General features: G+C 34.0%; 1 pseudogene; it reads left to right on the forward strand.

Annotated features, from left to right (window-relative positions):
* The window catches only part of LOC113260721 (annexin A11-like), a 36,358-nt pseudogene that overhangs the window by 6,372 nt on the left and 6,040 nt on the right, over nucleotides 1-23,946 (forward strand).

Below are 23,946 nucleotides of genomic sequence, written 5' to 3' on the forward strand. Positions count from 1 at the left end.
ATTCTGTATGATATTGTAGTGGTGGATAGATGATATTATTTATTATACATTTATCAAATGCAATATTACAACTTTACAGTTACAAAATACAGCCCTAATGTATGCAAATTTAAAAATATGTTCACAATGTCAGGGGATCCCAAGATGGACTGTAGTTTGTAACATGAGAATCTAAATGTATTACAAATACATGAAACAATTACACTGACAGTGTTGTAGGGAAAAGTTGTTAAACTTTAGATACCATAGGAGTCTACAAGAGTAAAAACAAAAAAGAACCGCATAAAAAAACTGTCCTTTCATAGATAACATTATATCACACTAGAGTATGTGATAACCATTGACACTTTGCTATACATGTATACTGAAATCAAATGCTTAGTAAAAGGGTAACAATGTGGGAGCCAGGTTTCTCACTGTTGGAGTGAGTATTTGTAGATAAGCAATGGAGGAAGGTAGAATGATTCCCATGGTCATGGTTAAAGATGGAGACATCAGGAAGAATGAAAGATTAGTGTAAAATAAATACACATGTTTACATATAGAAATATTTATAATTGTGTGTGTGTGTTGTGTGTATACACACATATATTTCTTTATTCTGCCAACTGAAGGGACTTAAAAGAAATGACATTCTAATGGCAAAGAGCATATTTAGTATCCAGGTCTTGGTTTCCAATACCATATGAAATAAAAGGAATTAGATCTTTGTGGAGACATAACTGATTCTAGGACTTGAGCAATAAAGATACAGGACAAACCCGGAATAATATGTATTGACAAAAGGTAAAAAAGTGCTTACAAAAAATTTGAACACTATGCATTTATGGGAGCATATTAAGGGCATTGTCGTAGGTTCAATTTTGTGCCCCCAAAAATATGTCCAGGTCCTAACTCCCAGTATTTGTAACTGTGACCTTATTTGGAAATTGGTTATGAAGGAAATATGATGAAGTCACACTAGTAGAGTGGCCCCTGATCCAATGCCTGGTGTCCTTATAAGGTGAGGCAATTTGGGCACACAGGAATAGAGAGGGAAGAAAGCAATGTGAAGAAACAGTTGCAGAGGAGAATGTGATTAGAACAGAGGTAGAAGTTGGAGAAATATTGTAGAAATATTTCTACAAGCCAAATAATGTCAAGGAATACTGGCAACCATCAGAAACTATGAGAGAAACACAGAAGAGATTCTCCCTCAGATCTTCAAGTAGGAACCTACTGATACCATGATTTCAGACTTCCAGCCTCCAGAACTGTGAAAGAATGAATTCCAGCTGTGTTGGTTGCCCAGTTTGTGGTTCTGTTATGACAGTCCTTGGAAACCAATACAGATTTTTGGTACCAGGAAGTGGGGTGCTGCTATCACAAATACTTAACTTATCAAAGTGGTTTTGGAATTGGGTAATGGGTAGAGACCAGAGAATTTTGAAGCACTTGATAGAAAAAAACCCTAGAAATCCACAAAGAGAAAGTTCGTTAGAAATGTGAATTTTTGGGGCACCTGGGTGGCTCAGTCATTAAGCGTCTGCCTTCAGGGTGTAATCCCGGAGTCCTGGGATAGAGCCCCATATCGGGCTCCTCTGCTGGGAGCCTGCTTCTTCCTCTCCCACTCCCCCTGCTTGTGTTCTTGCTGTCTCTCTCTGTCAAATAAATAAATAAAATCTTAAAAAAATATATGAATTTTCAAGGCAATTATGGTGAGTGTGCAGAGGGAAGTGAGTAATATGGTAGTGAAAGCTTCTGTTTTTTACGTATGTAATCATGAACAAAATGTTGGTAAAATATGTTAAAGGTGCCTCTGGTGTAGCCTAAGACGGAAATGAGGAGCATGTTATGGGAAGAGTAACCCCCGGAAAGGTGATCTTTGTTTTGTTTTTAAATAGCAGAGAACTTGACTGAATTAAGTTCCACTGTTGGGTGGAAAGTAAAACTTGTAAGCAATGGATTTGTGTATTGAGTTGAGAAGGTTTCCAAAGAGGGTATAGAGGTGTATCCTAGTTTTCCCTTGATGCTTATAGTAAATGTGAGAGGAATGAGACCCAATGAGGAAGGAATTGGTAAACAAAATGGAACCAGCACTCGATGATCTGGAAAATTCTCAGCCTATCTACAAAGTCGCAAAAGATGAGAAGGCATGGTTTGTAGAGGGAACATTAAATGTGTCATTGGAAAACCATTTGCTAAGTTTACAAAAGAGATTAGGCATGTGATTTATAGATCCAATCAGTATCTCAGCAGAAGCCAGAAACAGAGACTGGGTTATGCAGAAAGTATCTGTAGGGAACTCTATGTCTAGTGGCATGTATCCCCATAAATTGTAATTAAGAACAACAAGAGTAATGAAAATTTTACACCAGCAGAAACACTGTCAGCCAGGACTTACAAGGACAAAAATGAGATAAAAGAAAATGACAGAGGCCAGAGAAGGCAATATTATTGGTCCAGTGTCTGGGGTGTCCAATGGAGCCTCCCCAAGCCAAGAGAACTGGGCAACCAGTCTGGTGGATCCAGAAGGTAGAGTAGAGGGCCATAGTGAATTATTCTCAGGTTTTAGAATCCATGAAATTTGTCTTACTGAGTTTCAGATTTGTTGGGACCCAAGGCCTATTTAATTTTTTTTTTATTTGAGTATAGTTGACACACAATATTACATTAGTTTCCAGTATATAATATGATGATTCAAATTCTCTATATGTGATGCTCTGCTCCCCACAAGTGTATCTACCGTCTGTCACCATTCAACACTATTACAATATCATTGACCATATTCCCTATGCTCTACCTTTTATTCCCATAGCTTATTGATTCCATAACTGGAAACCTGTATTTTTAACTCCACTTCACTGATTTTTCCTGTCCTCCCACGCCCCTCCTCTCTGGCAATATCAATTTGTTCTCTATATTTATAACTCTGGTTCTGCTTTTTGTTCATTTGCTTATTCGTTTTTTAGATTCCACCTATAAATGAAATTATATAGTATCTGCCAAGACTTCTTTTAAGATTCTAATTTCTCCCTCTTGAAATGATAATGTCTATCTTATACACCACACTATAAATAAAAAATTGAGTCATACAAATATTATCTCAGTATAATGGGTCGAAATTAGAAACAGAAACAGAAGAAAAATTTAAAAATTCATAAATATGTGAAATTTAGATTACATTGCTAAGTAACTTATAGATAAAAGAAGAAACCACAGGACAAATTATAGATAGCTTTAATATAACTGAAAGTGAAAATAAAACATCAAATCTTCTAGGTTGCAGCTAAAGCAGTACGCAGAGGAAAATTTACAACTGCAATACGCTGTTTAAAAAAATAATCTCTCAAATCAATAACTTAATCTTCCAAACTTAAGAAATTAAAAAGATCATTAGAGCCAACTAAACCCAAAAATTTACTGGTATTTTATAGACAGGGAAACTAGATATTAAAAATAAAGACATCCAGATTGAAAGGAAGAAGTAAAATGATCTTTATTTTCAAATGGCATGTTCAGATTCATTTATTAAAGGATTCATTTATTAAAAAACCTCCAAAAACTATTAAAACAAAGAAGTTCAAGAAGATTCATATAAAATAATCATTTGCATTTTAATATACTCCCAATAAAAAATTCAACTATAAAATTAAGTAAAAAAAAAATTCCAAAAGTAGAATCAAAAAGAATAAAATACTTAGGAATGTTTTCAACAAAAGTAATGCAAGACTTGTATAGTGAAAACTGTAAAACATTGTGAAGGAATTAAAGAAGACTTAAATATATGGGAAATCATATGTTCATGGGTCAAAAGACTTTATTATTTAGATGCCTCCACTTTCCTAACTGATGTACATACAGATTTAAGACTAATCCTTATAGAAATCCCTTCTGGATTTCTTGCAAAAACTATTAAAAGTGACCTTCAATTTCACATGTAAATGCAAGGAACCCAGAGTCGTCCAAACAATCTTAAAATAGAAGACAACAAGGGCCCACATCTCCTGACTTCAAGACTTACTACAAAGCTACAGTAATTAAGCTGGTGTGATATTGCCATATGGTGGACACACAGATCAATGAAAGAGAATTGAGAGTCCAAAAACAAACCCTTACATATATAGTCATTGATTGCCAGCAAAGGTACAAGATCATTTAATGAGAAAAGAATAGCTTTTTTGCCAAATATTACAGGAAACACAGGATATCCAGATGCAAAATAATGAAGTCAGACCCTTTCCACAATTCATACACAAAAAATCTCAAAGGGATTACAGAAGTAAATATAAGTACTGAAATCATAAAACTCATAAGAAAAAAACAAAGAAATAAATCTTTATCTGGTTAGATATGGTTTACTCATATATAACCCCAAAAAAGTACAAGTGACAAAATTAACAAAAAGTGGCCTCCATGAAAATTCAAAACTTTTGTGTTGCACACAATATCATCTCAGAAGGGAAAAGACATCCCCAGAAGGGAAGAAAATATATGCAATGACTTCTGAAATTTATAATCTGGAGTTTTATACTTACATTTATCAGAATATACATTTATTCAACTCAAAAATTAAAAAAAAATCACCTCATTGAAAAAATGGGCAAAGAATTACACAGACATGTCTTCACTGAAGATATACAAATGATCAATAAGCATATGCAAAGACGTTCAATATCAAGTCATTAAAGAAATACAAATAAAGCTATGGGATGCCACTTCATATCCAATAGGATGGCTATATTTCCAAGGACACAACAACAAGAGTTGATAAGGCTGTAAAGAATTTGAACGGTCATACTTTTCTTGTGGGTATGTAAAATGGTGTACTTTGGAAAACTACTTGATATTTCCTCAAAATTTAAGCATTGTATTCACATACGATGAAGTTTTTCCACTTCTAGTTATATACCTAAGAGAAATAAAAACATATATCCATGAAAAAAGTTGCACACAAATGTTCATAGCAGCATTATTCATTTTAGCTGAAATATGGGGGGGAATCTTGAATGTATATCAACTGATAAATAGATAAATATAATGTGGTTTTTACATCCAATGGAATATTTATCCATATAATGTGAATGAAATATTGATACATACTGAAGACTACCTATTGTATGATTCCATTCATATGAAATGTCCAGAATAAGCAAATCTGTAGAGACAGAAAGATCCCCTGGATCTGGAGGAATGTGGGATAAAGAGCAGTGACTGCTGATGGACATGGGGTTTCTTCTTAGAATGATAAAAATGTTTTAAATTTAAATTGTCTTGATCGCTCCACAGCTCTGTGTATATATTTAAAAAAACGCACTGAGTTATACATTTTAAATGGGTATATTTCATGGCATTTAAATTATATCTCTCTAAATATGTTAAATAATTCAATTGAATTTGTTGTACTGATCTTTTAAATTAAATTATTTTATCAATTTCCCTATGGAGTATTCATCCTTTCTGTTAGATTTGAGTTTTGATTATTTTTCTACCTGTTTACATACCAATCTCAGTTTAATTTGCATGTTTATTAAAATCAGATCAGTCATGAAATAATTTACTGGAAAATACTTAGATGAGTCCCAGAAAGGACAACTGGAAAACTGTGAAATCTCAGTGGTTATGGCAGTTATGCTTAGATTGTACGATTGTATGCTGTTCCAAAAAATCATTATAAATCATACCGAAGACGATTTACAGAGAAAGAAAAGTCAGCAAACATTTCTCTTTTGAGATAAATATTTTTGTCTCCCTTTATCAGGGAGATACAAGTGAATGAAAGACTTTGCTAACCACATTAGTTCCTAGTAGTGTATTTTCATTTCACAGTTAGTTTATTTATGCATCTGTGTTGTCATACAGCAAACCACAAACATCTGCAGCAGGGTAAGTATATCATGAGCTTTAGAGAAAGGCAGATCTGGAGTGAAATACAACCTTTGCCACTTACAAGATTGTGCAAGATGTTTAACCAGTGAATCTCAGCGTCCTCATTTGTTAAATGGGTAAAAGAGTGCATACAGGGCAAAACCAGACACATAGATACAGAGAGCAGATTGGTGGTTGCCAGAGGGAAGGGAGTTTGGGGGACAAAATGGGTGAAGCGGATCAAGTACAAACTTACAGTTATAAAATAAGTCATGGAATGGAATGTACAGCATGGAAAATACAATCAATAGCATAATATTGACTTTGTATGGTGACAGATGGTAGCTAGACTTCTTGTGGTGATTACTTCACTATGTACACAAATATTGAATCTCTATGTTGTACACCTGAAACTAATAGAATATTGAATGTCAATTATGCCTCAATTAAAATTTTTGAAAAAAAGAAAAATAAGAGTGTATACACTGCAATATTGTGAGGGTGAAAGTAAATGGCAAATACTTAGACAGTCTCCCCATGACAGATCTTTGGCATTTAATGAAGGTTGAACTTTGCAAATGTGGGTGTGGTTGTGTAGGAATGTGCATACATGCAATATAAAGTACTTATATGTTTTATATTTTCAATTTAAATTTCTTAATTAAGATATCTAATTGCCTAAAAATTTATTGAAAATTTAGATATTATTCTGAAGTTTAATTCTTCAAATTTAGATACTAATGACTATTTTCATAGCTTATTGTCTGAGTTTTGTTATTCTTGCTTTTGACAATTAAGGTAATGTTTTGGCTTATTCAAAGTATAAATATTAGAGAATTTATCACCATTTTATTGTCATCAAATAACTATGAGTTTATTTATTTTTACCATTATAATTTAGTTGAGGATAAAATAGTTTTTATGTATTTTAAATGGTTAACTATGTAATGACTACTGTGTTTTAAACTGAGTAAAATTTTCCTTATTGACAAAGATTTATAATATCACACTTATCGTGTTAATTAGTTAAATAATCTTAGTTGATATCTGAAACATTAAGAATTTTGAAGCCTAAAAAATTCATCATCAATTGTTGATTAAGAATCATCTTACTTTGAATTTTCTAAATAATATTTATTAGTCTGAAGTAAATCTTTTGAGAAGTAAGTGAAGCAAATCTATTTCCCAAGAGATAGTACATCCCACTGTGTTGGAACAAACAAACACACAAAACTGACAGTGTATTTACAGTTGCCCCAGGAGAACTGGTACTTCCAAATTTTGTGACAAAATCTAATACTTTGAAGGAGATTTGATCTTTTTGACAGTTCTTCTGAGTTATCATCTCAAAAGCAGAAAGAATTTTTGCCACTTTCAGGAAGTCAAGACAACTGATTATTAGAAGATAAGAAAACATCATTTTTTTCCATGATACTCAGTACAATGTTTCTTTCTCTCTAGAACTTTAAACATTCCTTTTGGCAATATTGTTCCATATTGAATAGTCTTTTTTTTTTTTTTTTTTTTTTTTTTTTAGTTAATGCCACTTAGTTATTTTTATGTGGGTCTTTTCCAGGAATGAGAGAAAGAAAAGATAGAGACAGGGAGACAGAAGTCATTCACTGTTACTTAAAATAATGGCAAAAGACTTATTTTAAATACACTTTCTCTATATTAAAAATTAACATTTTGTATACTTCAATTTCTTGTTGTAGAATTTATAAATGAAATAATGCTTATCTTCTGTTCAGTTTTAAATAGATATAATTTGCCATTTTCAGAATGCAGAATTTCTAACCTTCACACACACATACACACACACACACACACACAATTTATTAAATGCTGATTACCTTTGGATTGTATTATAAATTCCCATTTTCCTGCATTCAACACACTAGCGAGTAGGATAAGATTTTGAAGGTGGACATCCTGTGGAAGATATATGCCTATATATATATGTATGCCTATGTTGTAGGCAATGCGTCAGAGGGCTCTAGAACAGGATGGAAAAATTATATGGAGCCTATAGATGTGACAAAACATGACTGTAAAATATGGCTCAAAATAAAATTAAAATTGGAGTCTGGAGTCACACATAGAACACACTGAAATAAAACAACGTATGTGTGACACTGAACTAGAAACTCTTGAAGAGACTGTCGCCTGAAAGAATGGAGTCCTGTTTATGATAGAGATTGCATTTCCAATAAGCACATTAAAGAATTAGACCCTTCTTAGACACATGATGATGATTATGATTATACAATGTAGTGTTTGCCAAGGAAGGAAATGTAGAATGATGCAAAACATTTTACCTTTTGGGGCGCCTGGGTGGCACAGCGGTTAAGCGTCTACCTTCAGCTCAGGGCGTGATCCCGGGCGTTATGGGATCAAGCCCCAAATCAGACTCCTCTGTTGGGAGCCTGCTTCTTCCTCTCCCACGCCCCCTGCTTGTGTTCCCTCTCTCGCTGGCTGTCTCTATCTCTGTCGAATAAATAAATAAAATCTTTAAAAGAAAAATTTTACCCTTAGAATTAAGTGACCTTGGATAATTTGCCCTTTTATGTATTTATTTTTAGCTGGAATTTATTGAAATATGATTTTAAAATACTCATATTAATTAGTTTTCAATATACAATTTGATAATTTTCTTAAATGTATGCGATCATTACTATGACATCGTGATAGAGACCATTTCTGTCACCTGAAATATTCCCTCATATCCCTGTGCAGTCAATCTCCTCCTGCTGTCCTCTAGCTATCAGCAATCATAAAGCTGCTTCCTATCACTATATTAAACAAAGTCATATAATATGTAGTCTTTGGGGGCTAGCTTCTTTTTTTGAGAATTATCCATGTCTTTTTGGATTCCTGGACCCAATTCCAATGTGTATGTTTGGGGGGGGGCATGGGTGGACTTCCCCACACAAACAAGAAATTCTCAGACACCAGCTGGGTGTCCTACAATTTAACTCAATTCAGACCAACTACACAGAGATCGGGTCAGATTCCAGAAGCTGACCGCTCAGTTCTGCAAGACTGCCTGCCTGCCTGCCCAATTACAATGCCAGTCACAAGTCCAGGTAGTTACCTCTATTTCCAACCAACTAGCTATAAATAAGTTTCCCACGACAGCCTCCTAGAGTTTGGTTAATGGCAAGAGTGGCTTACAGAGCTCAGAGAAAGATTTTACTTACTAGATCACTGGTTTATTACAAAAAGATATAATTCAGAAACCACCAGATGAAGTGATGCGTAGGGCAGGGTATGGAGAAAGGTTGCAGAGATTCCTTGCCCTGTCCAGGTGAGCCACTCACCCCAAACCTCCACATGCTCACCAATCTGGAAGCCTATCTGAACCCTGTCCTTTTGGGTTTTTATGGAGGCTTCTTACATAAGCAGGACCGATTAAATCATTGGTCACAAGATTGTTCTCCTAGCAACTGGGCCCCCATCCTTAGGTGGTGTCCAAAACTCTCCTTATTAATATAACAAAAGATATGTAAAAACCTTGGTGGTTTCCTTATTTAGGAAATTCCAAGGCTTTTAGGAGATCTATGCCATAAATGGGGACAAAAACCAGATATATATTTTCTAGTATAAAGCATAATATAACACTGTGCTATTGTGTATATCAGAAGTCAATTCATATTTGGTATTGATTTGGATTCCATTGTATGGATATAAACACACTATTTATCAAATTTTCAGATACTATGAAAAAAGCTACTATAAATGAATTCTTGTCTTTAGAGTACACATGCTTTAATTTACTTTGGTAATTATCTATGAGTGAAATTGCTGAGTGTATGATAATCATTAATTTAACTTTATAGGAAATTGTCAAATTATTTTTGAAAGTGGCTAGCCCATTTTGCGTTGCAATACACAAGAGTTCTTCACCGATATTTGATAATAGTCTTTTAAAATGTAATTATTCTAGTAGGGATGTAGAGATATCTTACTATTAATATGCATTTTCTAAATGACTAATAACACTGAGTACCTTGTTATGTGCTTAATTATCATTCAAATACCTTGTTTGGTGAAGTGTAACTTCAAATATTTTAGCAAGTTTTACTGAAACATTTTTCTCTTTATTAAAATCTCCTAGAGGTTTTTGTATATTCTGGGTACAAACACTTTATCAAATACATGTTGTTCAGATAGTTCGTTCCAGTCTTTCACCATTAGGTATAACGTTAGCTGTAGTATTTTACAGTATGCCTTTATCAGGATGAGAAAGTTTCTTTCTCTTCCTAGTTTGTAGAGATTTATACCATTAATTACTATAGAAGTTTACCAAATTCGTGAGATTTTGAGATGTGTGAGTGGCTCAGCGTCTGCCTTCGGCACAGGTCATGATCCAGGGTCCTGGAATTAAGCCCCACATCTCCCTCTGCCTGCCACTCCCCCTGCTTGTGCACCCTCTCTCTGACAAGTAAATAAATAAAATCTTTTAAAAAAATTCATGAGATTTCAATGATACTAAAAGCAGGTTACTGGAAAGGGATTCAGCATTTATCCTTTACCACTGTATGGACTATAGCACTGGATAATCAAATAGTATATTAGCAAAAGTATCTTTTTATAAAAATAACTCCAATTGATAAATAAATATAAATGTTTAAAATATCTCCATTTTGTAAACCCCAGTGCACAAATAAGGAAAATAAAATATTTTACTTCTATTTATTCTTTCTCTAACCTTTCTTTCAGTATGTAGAGCAGAGTTTCTGACTTCTATCATTTTCCTTCTCTCTGAAGAACTTATTTTGACATTTCCTGCAAGGCAGTCCTACTGGTAAGAAAGTCCTTCAATTTTTATTTGTCTTAGAGATTCTTTATTGCTGCTTCACATTTGAAGGATAATTTCCCTGGCTACAAAATTCTAATTTGGGGATAATGTTTCTTTTAGCACTTTAAATATTTCATTTTACTCTCTTGATTGCTTGGTTTCTAAAGATCAGTGGAATAGAATTCTTATCCTCGTACCTTTGTAAGTTAGGGTTTTGTTTTGTGTTTTGTGTTTGTGGTTTTTTTCCTTCTCCTTTGACCCGCTTGTGGTTTTAAATCTCAAGCTAGTCTACACTTAGCCTCCAGCAATCCATCAATTACGATTTAAAATCTCTACAGGTGGTAGCCCCACCTGTGGGCTTCTGTCCTGGGCTCTGTTCCCCACAAGCTGTCATTCTCTGTATCTGCCTGTCTGTCCGTTTCTTAGGAGAGCAGTTTGTTCTGTTACCTCAATTCTCTGATGAATCTAGGAAATACATTTGATTTTCAGTTTCTGCAGTTTTGGTCTTATTTTGAGCCCAGGAATGAAAATCTCCAAGCTCTTTACAGTCAGACCAGAAACTAGAAACAAATGTAAAACACAAAATTATAGAACATACGGATGATGGCACAGGAGAAACTTAGGTGACCTTGGGATTGGCAATGAGTTTTTAGATACAACCTCAAAAGCATAATGCATGAAAGAAAAAAAAAGAACTGATATTAGACTGCATTAAAATAAAAAAAAAATACTGTTCTGTTAAAGACACCATTAAGAGAATGAAAACACAAGCTACTGACTTGGAGCAAATATTTGCAAAAGATACAACTGATAAAGGATTTGTGTCTGAAAAATGCAAATACCTCTTAAAATTCCACAGTAAGTAAACAACCCAAGTAGAAAGTGGACAGAAGATCTGAAAAGAAACCTCATTGATAAAGATATGCAGATGGCAAATAAGTATATGAAAATATGCTCAACATCACATGTTGTTAGGGAATTGTAGGTTAAAACAAGATACTTCTAGACACCTGTTAGTATGGCTAAATTCCAAAAACATGACAACACCAAATGCTGGAGAAGACGTGGAGCAAAAAGAACTCTCATTCATTGCTAATAGAAATGAAAAATGGTACAGCCACTTTGAAAGACAGTGTGGAAGTTTCTTACAAAGCTGAACATAGTCTTATCCATATGTCCCTTCAATTGCACTTCTTGGTATTGTTAACCTTAAAAGTAAAACTGCTAGTTATTTTACCAGCAACTATGGATTTATTCAAGAATAAAGGAGAATTACAATCTGGGACAAACAAGCTATGGCAAAACCATATGCAAGTGAGGGGACCTAAGGGGAGGCACACTTTTTTAAGGAGAAAAGGGGTAACCTGGAAAAGGTTGTTATGAACTAAAAACCCATTGGAGTAAACTGGGAGTTCAAAGTGTGGTGGCTTTTTATTGGCAGAGCTGTTGCCGGTGGGGATGAAGAGAATGTCTCTTCTGGCTGAAGTAGTAGAGTATCCTCTGCATGCAAGATGAAGTCCAGCTCTGCAACTGACTGAGGAGGTAGCGTGTGAGAGCTCCCCCAGCCAAAACCTCCCAACTCCGTCGTAGTGAGCTTTCCCATTACTACTGCTGCAGTATTTAGAAAAAAAAGAGTTGAACGCTTTGTCCAAACAAAAACGGGCACACAGATTTTAGAGTAACTTTATTCATAATTGCTGAAAGCTAGAGGCAGCTAAGATATTGGGTGAATGGATAAATAAATTGTGGATCATTCACACAGTGGAATACTGTATATTAATACAGAGACGTGAGCTCTCAAGACGTGAAAAGACATAGAGGAAACTTAAATGCATGTTGCTGAGTGAAAGAAGGCAGTCTGAGAAGAAAATATACTGCATGATTCCAATGACATGACATTCTGGAAAAGACAAAACTGTAAAGACAGCAAGAGGATTAGTTAACGCCAGGGACTGTGGGTAAGAAAACAATGAGTAACTCAAGTACAGAAGAATTTAAGGGCAGTAAAATTCTTCTCTTCATACCGTAATAGCGGATACATGACATTACACATTTGGAGAAACCCATAAAACTGTCCAAGACAGAGTAAACCTTAATGTAAACTATAGAAACTTTAGTTAATAATAGCATATCAATACTGGCTCATTAACTATAACAAATGCACTACACTAATACAAAATCTTAATTGTAGGGGAAACTGTGGATAGGAGGAGTATATAGGAATTCTCTGTATTTGTTTTCAATAGTTCTGTAAGTCTATAACTGCTCCAAGTAATTGAGTCGGTTGATTAGAAGGAAAAAATGTAAATGTCCTGAAACCATATATATTGAGATGACATTTCTTAAGTTTCCTAACCTTAGATCTTCTGACTAGCAAATGTGTATCATGAATGAATTTTAGAATATTGACAGCATTTCTGGATCTGTGTGAAAATTTCATGTCCTTATAATTTAAAATTCGTATGAGATTCTCATTATAGACATTGACCCCCTAATTTTAAAACTCACATTAAAGACAAAAATGTGAATATTAATGTTAATTCTGAAGCCTATAATTATTTTCTCAAATCTATATATTTCTTTAGCTAGTTTACTCATATGTAAAATACTTTATTCACAGATAATTCCTTTTTCACAGTGTTGGTACCATAATTCAATTATAGAAACTCCCTCCAAAACATTAAGTAACTAATACAGAAAAAAAAGTGAAAACCTCATCCAAATTTCACATAGTCATGTATTTACTACTGTTTTCTTTTTTTAACACCACTGTCAGCTTACAAGACATTTTTTACTTCTGCAAGAATCTCTGTTGTGCTTTATTTTTTCTCAGCTTAGAAACATTGACCTGTTCTAAGCGATTTCTGATAGATAAATTTCCATCTCAACCTAGGTATCTGTGCCTTGAAGAATCCTGGAAGCAACATCACTCCCATTAGACTAGGCAGTTCATTTTATGCCAGTTGGATGCACCAAATCTTGACTTCACATTTTCAGTGACTGTACTGCAATGAAGATAGATGGTTCAAACTATTTTTATTAAAAGTTCCGATCAGAGTTGCATAATGGTTTGGCCACTGTAAATGTGAAAAAGGCTAAATGAATTACTGCACATGAACTTAATCAACTTCATCTTGTTTATATCCAGGCTCCTCTCCAACTCATCAAGGTCATTTTGAATTTTAATCCAGTTTTTAAATGTGCTAATTGTCCTACCAAATTGGTGTCATCAGCAAATTTAATAAAGACACTCTGGTTCATCACCCCAATCATTAATTTAAAAAATGTTTAATAGTAGCAGGCTAAGTAATGACCCCTGCAAAAATATACTTAGCACTTAAGTTTTCAAAAGATAATACTGTATAATCAATTTCCTGACATCTTGATGCTTTCTAGTGGTTAAAGATATTATATATACGTATGTGTGTGTGTGAAAAATACATAAAACTTTTATTAATATATCAATTTATGTTTATTTATTTATGTGTAAATGTTAGTGTCAGACATTTTGACCTTAGAGTTTGAAAGTAGGAAATATGTCTACATCACTCTTTCCTGATATTTTGAAACAATATCACTTTTATTTGAAATGCCTGAAATCAAATTGTACTACCTACCATGTTTCCTACTTTCATTCTTATGTGAACTCACTTTTACAACTCCCCCACTCATCAAAACATTTAGCAGCTTGTGGTTCACTATTGCACCTGGTTTAATTGTCCCAATATCCCATTATCTGACCTCCCAGAAACCTATGATATTTTACTTCATCTTTTCCAGATAAATACTCATATGTTCATATTTCAGAACTTGCCATTAGTTATTGATTACATAATAGGGAAATGCACTCATTTTTTAAGAAATAAAAAGGGGTATATAATTTTTTTTAAAGATTTTATTTATTTATGTGACAGAGAGACAGCCAGCGAGAGAGGGAACACAGCAGGGGAGTGGGAGAGGAGAAGCAGGCTCCCAGCAGAGGAGCCCGATGTGGGACTCGATCCCAGAACGCCGGGATCACGCCCTGAGCCGAAGGCAGATGCTTAACGACTAGCTACCCAGGCGCCCCTAAAAAGGGGTATATAATTATAAATGTGACAGATACTAAAATGAAAACATAAATATGTGTATACCGATCAATGAATTTGGAAATGCACAAATACCTAAAAATACAAAATATTAAAACTGACTCAGGAAGAAATAGTCTATTTCTATACACTTAATTATTGACATTGAATCAGTTGAAACCTTCCTCCTGCCCAAAATACATACACAAAGCAAACCTGAAGATTTTATGGGTATGTCCTGTAAAATATTTGAGAAAAAGATAATTCAAATCTCGTTAAAATTTCTCAAAGAATATAAAAGACAGTCTTGCTTTGAAACTTATTTACAAGGCTTTTATAACATTAATGCCAAAATTATAACCTAGTCTCAATTCTTACGTATATTTGCAAAAATCCTAAACAATACATCATCAAATACAATCTAAAGAAAAATTTTCAAAAAATAAAACAATCAAGTTGAGTATATTGTAGGTATAGGTTGGTTCATTATTAGAAAATATACTAGTATAATTTACCACATTATTGATTGAAGGAGAAATCTCATATGGTCATTTAAACAAAAATGTATCTACGTGATTCAGCAATTAATATTTAGAAACGTAAGGGAACACAAGTTTTATATTTAATCATACGCATGCCTCAGCCCAGAACTTCCATAATTTGAGTGACTAGAGATGCATCATTGTTTAAGAATATGAAGTGGCATCAACTGCACAGATGCTTAGTGTTTTACTTTTGAATCCAAAGTAAGAGAACGCATGAGTAGGGGATGCTCCGGCAGGTACACGTAACAGCTGTTGACTACCACGCTAAACGGTTGGCATGTGGCTTTGACGTCACCTGTAGCCTGGTTCTTACTCATGTCAATAATAAGCTGAGGAAAATACAAATACAAAGACCCCCTACCTCTCATTTAACCATCCTCTGTCTGGTCAAAATTACATATCCACAAACACACATTAAAAAAAAAAAAAATAGACTCTAAGTCTAATAAATGGTCCAGCTTTCTGGGTTGCCCAAATGAGAAGCTCTTGAAAGCAGTAAATTGAGTGTCTGCTCTGCAGCTCTAAAGTGGATGCTGATAATGTTCTTTATGAAAATGTGCAAAATTCAAAAGTAAAATATGAGTAAATATACATAATGGATTCATGTATTTACCCATTTTATTTATTTATTTTTTGTTCTTAAAAAGTCACATTATTTAATCACTTTTTAAAAATCTTGGTTTGACAATGTTTTTGGTATTTAGATAGTCTTAATAAGTGAAGATGGGTTATATTTATTCTTAACATTTGGAACTTCCTTATTACTTACAATGGACATTAACTTAAATATTTACAATTTTTTTCCGGTGGTTCAACTTGAATTCTCTCTTGATGGGTCCAGAATTAACATCAGACACATACCTTGTACTTTTCTTGGTTCAATTACAACAGGAAGGTAAATAAAGACTGACATTTTATAATGTTATCTTTCAAAGTAGCTAAATAAAGCCAGCTCTACAGGTGGAAGTATAACAATCACTGTTTTTATAGCAGTGAAATTGTCTTGGCGAACATTAAGTCTGTGATTTGGATGACACCGTCCAGGCAGAATTTTCACTGACACTTGGTCCTCGCCTGAGGGTGCTGCTTCCTTAGCAGTGCCACTAAGTGAGGGCTCTTCTTCCTTGCAGACCCCACCGACCCCATGGCTAGGGGTGGGAGTGGGTATTCTTCTTGCTGCTTCTTGCCCCTCCTAGGCCACTACCCTTCGCTGTACTTACCCATTTTAACAGCTGCATTTATTCAAGGTTCTGAGCGAAATCAAATGAAACACTCAAATTGCGAATTTGGGGTAAATTGAGGACAATTTACAGGGGTTATTTACAAAGATATGAGCTGGTAGTAGAAATCCCACAAGAGAATACAGCAGCTTATATAATAACTTGAAGATATTAACAGCTGTAAATCATATCTAATATTTAGCTTGAGGAGTAAAAAACGGTGGAGCAATTGTCTGGAACAATTGCGCTAGAACAACCTAGACACAGAGAGCCGTGAGGAAGGGATCATCTCTTCCCTGGCGGAGGACTATATCTGTATCTCATTGCCACCCTGTGACCAACATTGTTTTTTGTCATAGGGCACAGAACACAGTTGAAAGACCTAGAAGGGATCACAAAAGATATCTACCACTTCTGGAAAACCTTATTTGGTAAAATTAAATACATAGATGTATGTATGTGTATAATACAAAGACTTGGAAAAATAGGAATTGATGAGCACTTTCTTAATGGTGCATGTGTGTGTGTGTGAGTGGGTGTATCTGTGTGTGTTGATACGTGTGTATATGATTATGAGTATATGAGAGGATGCTAATACTCAACAAGTCTTTCTGTGCAAATTTAACTTCTGTTTGTTTCACTTTTCATTTTTTTGTATAAATTGAAAGATTGAAACTATTCTAAGGGTAAGGACATCTCTTTCCTTGTCATCCTTACCCTGTCACACAGCTTAGTATGGATTTGAACTAGTTCCCCACATCAACATAGTGCATTTGCAGATTGACCCTTGGTACTCACTGCAAAAATATTAAGGAAAACGTTGTTTGAGGCTGTAAACCAGGGGAATGCCAGTGTAGATGATGCAAATTGAGAAATAGGGGTAGTTGTGAAAGATGATGACAGGGAGGGAAAGGTTAAGGTTGCACATGACTTTGTAGGAATGATAATGATTTTGAACTTTATTCTAAATGTAAAAGAAGCCATTGGATGATTCTGAACTGAGAGGTGACCAAATCTGGCATGTATAAAAATGATCCCTCTAGTAATCTGTGAAAACTAGACTCCAGTATTCTAGGAAAGAGATGGTGATGGCTTTGACCAGAGTGGTTGTGGCAGATATGGTGAACAGTGGTCAGATTTGGCAATGGAGTAGTATGGAATTGGAAGTATCAAAACAATTACTGATGTTTATACTCTATTTGATGCTATTAAACATTTATATGAAAATTGAGTTTAGAAGTGGTAATTGTATCTGGAATTCCTACCAGAGGTTCTGGCTGAAGCTACAAACTTTATCAGTTATCAGCATGTATGTGCTAATGAAAGAGGCTAGCGAGAGAACTTCGGTGGAAAATAAAAGCTGGGACTATGCCCAGAACACCAACAAAATTTAGAAGTTGGGAAAATTAACAGAATCCACAAGGAATTCTGGGAAGTATCAACCAGTGAAATAAGTTAGAAATTGAAAAAGGAAATAGCGTCCTGAAAATTAAGGGAAGGGCAGTTTTTCAGGAAGGATGAAGTGATCAACTATGTGAAGTACTGGCAACAGGTCAAGCAAGTTGTAGAGTTAGAACTTGGGACTTTACATTTTGCTTTATGAATGTCATGGATGATTTTTCCAAGAGATATTTTGAGAGAGAGGAAGAACAAAAGTTGGACTGTAAAATTTTTGAGAAGTTGTGAGAGAGAAGAGGAAGTTGAATGGCGTATAATATTAGGTGAAGCAGAGAAAATTTCCAGGTAAACCTTACGAATCAGAAGGGCCCAATAAATTAAGCTGCAATTAGAAGAGCAAATGAATTGCAAGCCATGTTCAAAAGAGCCAAATATGAATACAGCCTCCAAATTTAGTTATTTTACTGTATTTTTTATAAGAAGCTAATATATAGATATAGCTCCACTTTCAAGAGATCAATTTTTGAAAACTATTTAACATTATTCTTTTATAGATGATATATTTATGCTTATATTTTGGGGTCAGGTTAATAATATAAATAAAATTACTATTTATGAGGAATCCTTCATTATTTTTTTCTAGAGTTGAGAAAATTGCCTTCATTTCCACCCATTTTTTAAAGTACAGGTTTAATTCTTTTTGAACCTTAGCTTGATGCATTACATAACATACTATTAAATGCATAAAATGCATTTAATATTGAACTGTAAGTAAATTAATTTTAATATGTTATAATGTTAGAAAAAAACAATTACATGGAATCTGATTATTTAGTTGAATTTTATTTGTTTTACAACAAAGTGTTATTTGAAAGAATTGAGGAATAGCAGCAAAAAGGTTGACCAATAAATAGACCAAGAGTGAGACCAACAGATATCATATTCTAATACATTTAATGAGACTATTGTTTAATTCCTAACCCTCATGGTACTTTGCAGTATAGATAATTATTTTATAACAATGGTTTGGTGTTTTTTATAATCATCTTTTTCATAGAGAACTATTGGTATAAATTAAAAGTCAGGATCATCTGATAATGTGTGACATTACTATGTCAACATTTTTAATGTAATAAACCATAAACTTATGCAAATTCTAAAGTTACATTGAATACGAATCCTATACACTATTTCCATTCAGCATAGTACTAAGATTATTAGTTTATAAAACTTATTTTGTGATAGTTATAGATTCGGTTCTTTTTTTTTAAATTAATTTCCAGCTAGAAATACAGAAGGGGGTTTCTAGATGAATTTTGTCTTACTCTATCTGCTAAAACAGTTTGAGATAGATGGGGAATTATGCAAGTTGGTTTCTATAGCATTTTTAAAAGGACCAGCTTTCTCATTATTTTACTAAACAAGGCTTCAACTATCAACCATTCTCTGGCTACGTATGTATACAACTGGCTTGTTTTACCTTTAATTGTACTCATGGGAATATATAAGTGACTCTAACTTTAATGACTTCCGATCCCCAGTAGGTGACTTTTTTCTATTTTATTTGCTCCCTTAATCGTATTTAGCAGATAAAATTTAATAAATAAAAAATGTCTTCTATACTGGTCCTAATGCCTACCATTGTGAAGGAAATCATATTCTTGATTATTTACACAAATACACAGAAATATGTATAAATACACAAACACATATACAACAAAAATGAGTAATGTTTTCAAACTGAGATGTATAGTTTTATGAATTTTACTTATGTTTATTATTCTTTATGTTATAGACATACAAATAAGTATATTTTAGCATCAGCATGATGATGTAAGTCTAATCTGGGCAAAACCTCAATACACATACACACACACGTATAATTATATATAAATGATGTGAACTCTGTTTCCTCATGAGCTCATAAGAAAGTATTTTACCGACCAACAAGTTCTCTCTCTCTCACATACACACACACACACACACACACACATAACTGGGAATGTGTCTGACATTAAGGGTTTGATTGCAGAAGCATCCATCTTGAATAAACCTATTGCCAGCTGTCTGACACGGCCACTCACAAAAAACTATATAAGGAACAAGGCCACCATTGCCCATGAAGTTCCATTTTAAAAAACCCTGTATAACCTACATAGTTGACCCCTTAAATGACTTTGTTTTTTTCTTCCTGTTCTTTAACTTCAATTCTGGCTCTTATGCTTTAAATTTGCCGATAAGGAGTGAACTTATGAAACCATAGACATGCCACCCTCTGACCCTAGTAAAGGCAGAACACCAGTTCTTGTTCCCTCCCTCTCTATCTACTGTGTAGCCCTAGGGTGTGCTGTGTACCCTCTAGAACTTGTGAGCACTAAATCTTGTTCTTCAAAATTACCTGATGATTTTACTAAAGTGCATCATTAAATCATACCAAGAACCACAAGGACTGGCCGGCCACAACACTGGCCCCGTGGGGTTGGAAGAAGGTCTGTGGGGCCCTCTGTGATAAAAAAGGGTCTAGGTGAATGCACTCAGGTATTCTTAGGCAAGAATATCAATCTCAATAGGCTGGGACCTACATAACACACATATATGGGAAAATACATTTCTAATGAATCTCTGGGATCAAAAGCAGGAATGAGACATTTCTAGATACAAGGAATGTATGGAAGTCAACAAGCAAATGGAAGATGTTCAACATCACAAATCATTAGGGAAATGAAAATAAAAATCAAATGATATATCATCACATAGCCATTAGGATGGCTACTATCAAAAATAAGAACAGAGGGGTGCCTGGGTGGCCCAGTCGTTAAGCGTCTGCCTTTGGTTCAGGGCGTGATCCCAGGGTTCTGGGATTGAGCCCCACATCGGGCTGCATGCTTTTCTGGGAGCCTGCTTCTTCCTCTCCCACTCCCCCTGCTTGTGTTCCCTCTCTCGCTGGCTGTCTCTCTCTCTGTCAAATAAATAAAATCTTAAAAAAAAAAAAAAGAAAAACAGAAAATAACGTGTTGTTAAAGATATGGAAAAACTGTAAGCCTTATGCACTCTTGGTGGGAATATAAAATGGTATCGCCATTACGCAAAAACAGTATGACATTACCTCAAAAAATTAAAAAAATACAAGTATATAATCCAGCAATTCTACTCCTGGGCTTATTTCCAAAAGAATCGAAAGCAGACTCTCAAAGAGATATTTACACACCACTGTTCGTAGCAGCACTATTTATAATAGCCAAAATATAAAGCCAACACAAATGTCCTTCAATGGATCAGTGAATAAAAAAAAAGTGGTATATACATACAATGGAATATTATTCAGCCCTAAAAAGGAAGGCTGTTCTAACACATGCTACAACATGAGTGAATCTTGAGGAAATTATGTTTAGTGAAATACGTCTGTCAAAAAAGAACAAATATTGTATGATTCCACTTATATGAGATACTTAGACTATTCGAGCTCATTGAGACATTTCCTTTGGGGTGTGGGGTGGGGATGGGAGTTGTTCAATGAGTATAGAATGTCAGTTTTACAGGATGGCAAATTTCTATATATTGGTTTCACAACAATGTGAATATATAACACTACTGAGCTGAACAATTAAAAATGATTAAGATAGTAAGTTTTATGTTATATTTGTTTTACCAATATTTAAAAGAGAAAGGCAGAGAAGGAAGGAAAAGAAAGAAAGAAAAAGAAGGGAAGGAAGGAAGGAAAGAAGGGAAAGAAAGAAGAAAAGGAAAGGAAAGGAAAGGAAAGAAAGGAAAGGAAAGAAACAGAGAAAGAGAGAAGGAACTATATGTGGAACCTACAGTATTGAATAGGCATAAAACCGTGACTGCTGATTTTAGGGTTTAAATGCCCAATGGGATAGGAAACATTTGGGGCATATTGAATTGTGCTCCCTATATAAAGACAGTAGCCTAGAAAGGGTGATACCTTTAGAAAAAGTAAACCAAACAAAAAATAATTAAATTATATTTAAATTTTTAAAAATATAGTATGATTTACAGGTATTCATAGTCACACATTTTCATTTTAAAGACACAAAGTATTGACAGAATGTAAGTTCTTTTTTCTTCATAATTTTATGTAGCATTACTGCAATGTATAAAACTGTAATAGTGCATATGGAGAATCAATTTTTTAAATGTTCATATGATTGTCCTTTTTACAAGAAAGTACCTCACTAAAATGTTGAATTTTATGTAGACATTAGCTATTACTATACTTCTAATATTTTTAAAAATCAAAGCATTAAGAAAAATATTTCTGTTATCTTTTATTGTTATATGCCATTGGGATAATCTATATAGAATAGAAAAAAATGGTTACTAACAAAGATTTATATCACAACTTCTTATGTTGAAATATGAACTGCTTCCATTGTTGCTGACCTGCTATTTTTCACTTTATAAAAATATATGTGTATAAATAAGTAAAACATTGAATTTTTGTAAATTTAGGAAATAATTTGAATGAATCATAATAAAGAGCCCTCTATTTTATCTTCTGTGAAAACAGATGATTCACATTTGGGGGTTAATGAATGTAGGGTGTGTAACTATTTTACAAAATGTTCTGCAAAGATATATTTTAAGCCTTGGAAATTAAGAATGTTTCTATTGTATAATTAAACATTTCAAAGTGGTAGGAAAATCACTAAAGAAAGCAACTGATTCTTTTAATCAGAAACAAGGACTCCACCCCTCCATCTGCCTTGCCAAATTCCACAATGTAAAATGATGAGGCCATAAAAATGGAAAATGTGAGATCATGTCTTCACAAAATGAGACATGTCAATTCACTGATAGGCAAACAGCAATATCAAATTCAAGCTATGCCAATCAAAGTCACCTTTTTAAATTACTTTAAACAATATGATTCTAGTTTTTAAATGGGCACGTTTAATTTTTTTTCTTTTTAGATTTTATTTATTTATTTGACAGAGAGAGAGAGCGAGAGAGGGAACACAAGCAGGGGGAGTGGGAGAGGAAGAAGCAGGCTCCCAGAAGAGCAGGGAGCCCAATACAGGGCTCGATCCCAGGACCCTGGGATCATGACCTGAGCTGAAGGCAGACGTCTAACGGCTGAGCCACCCTGGCACCCCTGGGCGCATTTAATTTAATGATTGCCTAGAATACCTCTCTTAGTCACTAAAATACCAAAAAGCAAAAGGACTTTTTTGCTCAGCCTCATTAAAACATCTCATATGTAAAGTTTTTGTTTGTTTCTTTTTTATTTACACTCTTTATTGTTTTATTTACACTGTTTACACTTTTTACACCGTTGAGTTGCTGTTATCAAACTTACTTTCTCTTTCAAGCAACTTAACTATATTTTTCAATTACAGGATTTCTCTAAGTAATAGAAGAGGTAGAATTTCTCTCAAGACCAAAAGAATATCAAAGTAGGCCTACTGGTTCAATTAAGGAAATTTGTACAAAACTCAGTTTAAAATGTCTGACGTGTCTGAAGCTTTATCTGCTAGTTTGCACATGTGGTATCTATGCAAATTTCCTTGAGCAGATGTTGAGAAAGTAGTGAAATTCTATTCAATATGATCATTCAGAAGTTCAGTCTGGTCTTTGTAAATATAATCCAGCATCGATGATGCGTAGAGTCCCTAGCTGTGTTCCTTATGTGCCGCAGTCAGATCGAACAGCCCCTGGGACAAGACATCTGGAAGTACATGCCATTGTATTTGACTAATCTTTCTCCTAGATTTCACCTTAAAATTGCTATGTATTCCAAGAAATTCAGAATAGCAATACACGCACACAAACACACAGAGCTGGAATAAGGAATATCTTATATTATAATATTATATATATATTACGTATTATATTATATCATATTATATGTAATAAACAAACCTATATATACATATACATTTTTAACATATGGTGATATACTTTTATTTGGTACAATTATTGCACATATATGTATAGTTTAGATATGACACTACTTTTCTGTTTTATATAATTTCCTGTTCAGATAGTGTTCATAAATAAAGTAAAATATATATGGTGGAATTCTAAGGTATGAGCCATGTTAGCAAATG

This window comes from Ursus arctos, unplaced genomic scaffold (assembly GCF_023065955.2).
Source record: "Ursus arctos isolate Adak ecotype North America unplaced genomic scaffold, UrsArc2.0 scaffold_15, whole genome shotgun sequence".
NCBI lineage: Eukaryota > Metazoa > Chordata > Mammalia > Carnivora > Ursidae > Ursus > Ursus arctos.